The following is a 3614-nucleotide window of genomic DNA, read 5'->3' on the forward strand; positions in this document are numbered from 1 at the left end:
AGAATTTCAAATTTCTATATACATTTATTCTTATTATTTTCTATTATCTTATTTTGAGTTTATATTTTCCTACAAGCCGTGTATGACGCACGTACGCTTATGTTTACGTGCGTGTGTGTGTGTGTTTGTGCATAAAAAATAATAAAAAAGAAAGATCCGCTTATACGGGAAAAAGCTTCGTACGAAAACAAAGCTCTTCTCTATGCAATACACATATACAAACACTGCAAAGATTTGGCTAAGCTTCAACCATTCTCTCTCACTCTCTCTCTCTCTCTCTTCTTTGCCATTTTTTATTTCCTTTTTTTCACACATTCCATCATTCCCTTTTTTTGTAATACTTGGAAAATTTTTCTTAAGATTATTCCACGGAAAGGATTTTTCATTATTTTAATTAATATAATTATTGTTACCTACGTATTAAGGGAGGGGGGGGGTTTGATCTTTTGCAATAATCCGCTAATATAAAATTAATTAAATGAAATAAATGCATCTTCGAATTATAATCTATCCTTTTGTTTTCGTTTTATATTCTTCCTACAATTACCCCCCGCGTGCTTTTAAATTGTTCTCCCATTCTTTTTTCATCTCCTTTATTACCCATTTTTAAAACCAAAAATTTCTCCTCGACGTGTGTGTGGGGGGAGAACAAAACGACTAATATTTTATAAAGCAACAAAACAAATTGTAATAAATTAAAAAGAAGAAAAAAAAACAAATAGCACGAATATCGTGCTCGTGCATAAGGGCAGGGCAGGGGGGGGCGAGCAGCAGGGGGAGATCGATTAAAAATTATTCTCAAAATAAATTCTTTTTTCTTTTTCCTTCCCAACCCTCGAAACAATTTCGCTTTCGATGATCTTTGACCAAAAAAGCTTTTCAAGTCGAGATTGAGGATGAGGAGAAGGGGCCGGGGGTGGTGTAAGGTGCTCGAACGAATTAAAAAGTTTCTCAGGAACAACGGTGGTTGTGACGTGACAACCGACAATGCAAACGGTGCATTAATTAACGTATATTCTTTGTCCTTGTCTTCTTCATTGATTTAACTATACCGCACGATAAGAGAGAAAGAGAGAGAGAGAGAGAGAAAAAAACCACGAAAAAGGTGAAAAAAAAAGAAGTAAGAAGAAGAGAAAAAGAAAAAAAGAAAAGCAGCCGTCGAAGCTGCGGTCTCGCAACGTTGTAAATTACAGGTTCGTGTTACTTTCACTCTCTTGTTAAATATAGATACCCCTTAAGTCGGGTCCTCTTTTATTTTCTTTTACCCGGCCGAGTTTAACCACGCTCTTGCGAACTTTACTCTTGTGTTGTTTGACGTTTATAAAAAGAACAAGAAAAAAGAAAAAGAAGGAAAGGAAAAGGAAAAGATAGAGAAATAAATCAAAGTTCGGTTCGGCGTAAAGATTATTTTATGAAATCCTGTAATCATCTGATAAGAATCTAAAAAAAAAAAATAAGAAAAAAGAATGACACGTCTGTATTACAAAATTATTAATTAAACATTTGTTTAAGAAAATTGTGTTCGTTTCTTTATTAAATCTTTATAGAAATTCGAGTAATTAAATTAAAAGATTAGAGAAGTTGCATGATATATATATTGGTACACGTGCAGTTATATAGTTACATAATTATATGCTTAATTTGAGTCAGTAAATAAATCAAAATAATTAAATGATATGATTGATACGTATCACGACATTTAAATTATATTTAATTAAACATCTCATTTTAATTGTATCTAATAAAATAATAATACTACATATAGTGTATATATATATATATATATATCTTTCACATTTTTCATATTAAATATAATCGACTTATGATTATTCCTACAATTAAACGAAATTAATATAAAATTCATTAGAATATCGGAACACGATATAAACTCAATATTGAACAATATTTTTTCAATAATATAATATCATCTATATAACACTTTTTGTTTTGATCGAAATAATAAACATATATTTTAATCATTCAAATATAAATATCTTTTAATAATTAATTTTATCATACTGAACGTGAACATACAAATGCTTATGTTAAACTGTTCAATAATTTCTTTATTAAAAAATTGATCGATCAGTTGCGTACAATGGATTCATATTCAAGCTGCTGCTACTCCTCCTCCTATATAAACACATTACGTATGAATTTCAAAATAATAAATATAAGAATAGGTATCATAAAAATGTTATGAATAGGGTGTGGAAAGAGGGTAAAAACGTGTCTTCTTCTTGACTCGAGTGAGTTTAGGCACGTGGAAGATACGTGTGTCGAAGGCATCCGGTGTCACGTTGCAGATTGCAAGAAAAGTGTGTGTTACACGACATACCACATTGAACTAAGTTTTGGAACAGAGAAATAGATAGAGGGAAGAGAAAGAGAGAGAGAGAGAGAAAGAGAGAGGAATGAGGGTTAGGGAAGAAGGGTTAGGGGTGTGGGGGGAAGAGGGGGGAAGAGGTACACAGTGTACTAGTAAAGTACACGTAGAATCGTATAAAGCTTTGAGAGTAGCTTCTCTTTTGCCAGCAATACACATATATATACACGTATATAAAGAAACAAATATACATGTATTAGAGACTTACACATATCAACAATGTATATATATATATATTTGTGAGTATCGAAATATTTGGAATACATCCGGATAGGTGAGCTCCTATCTCCTGCACACGTACAACTTGAATATTCCCGATACGTACATGTTGGGAATAAAGAGTTTACGATTGCAGCGTGAACGATCGAACGGAGCTTGACAAAGTATGGAAAGAGAAATAGAGAAAAAAGAAGGGTGGAAATAAAAAAAAAAAAAAAAARRAAWWRGRARGRAARRAWKRRRRKWRKTKKKKWRKWMMWWRRRRAAAAAAAAAAAAGAATAATCCTACGTGTGTCGACAAATTATTGAAAAAAAAAAAAAAATCGATAAAAAGGGAACTGATTTTGTAACCTAACTCGAAAGATCTAACGAAATATTTGAAAATAAATGATTAAATGAAATGTTTTAACGATTGAATTATTTTATGTAGAGATGAATTTGTTGTATGTATGTCAAATTTGTGTTTTACAATACGTTATGAATTAAATTAGGAAAGGAAAAAATATGTATAATTAAAAAAAGAAGAGAAAAGCAATTTTACCAATAAACGTCGAATTTAAAAAGAAATGACAAGTAATATGAAACAAATTTGTAAGTAATTGTGTTTATTGTAGAAATGCTTTGATTTTTATTTAACGACAAGACAAAAAAATAATGTTTTAAATTAATGATTATTAATTGTTTTTCATTTAAATTATCATTCTCTACGTAATATATTTTGACATACCTTTTAAACATCCTTAAAATCGTCTTGTTATTTATTGAAAACGAGCAAAGATCTAATACGTGTAACCTAGTTGACATTTAAAACAATACTAACTCGTTTCAATAACTACGAAATTTTCTTTTTATGCATTAGGTTTAATAGAAGATTACGAGAAGTGTTCAATATCGAATAGTTTGAAAAAATTAAAGAATATTTCGTCTTTTTGTAACATGATTTTTAATTTAAACTGTACAATCATGTTATATACTACAATTTTTTTTACATTACGTTACGTTATATATA

This window comes from Polistes canadensis, unplaced genomic scaffold (genome assembly GCF_001313835.1).
Source record: "Polistes canadensis isolate GaletaPanama2010 unplaced genomic scaffold, ASM131383v1 scaffold_194, whole genome shotgun sequence".
NCBI lineage: Eukaryota > Metazoa > Arthropoda > Insecta > Hymenoptera > Vespidae > Polistes > Polistes canadensis.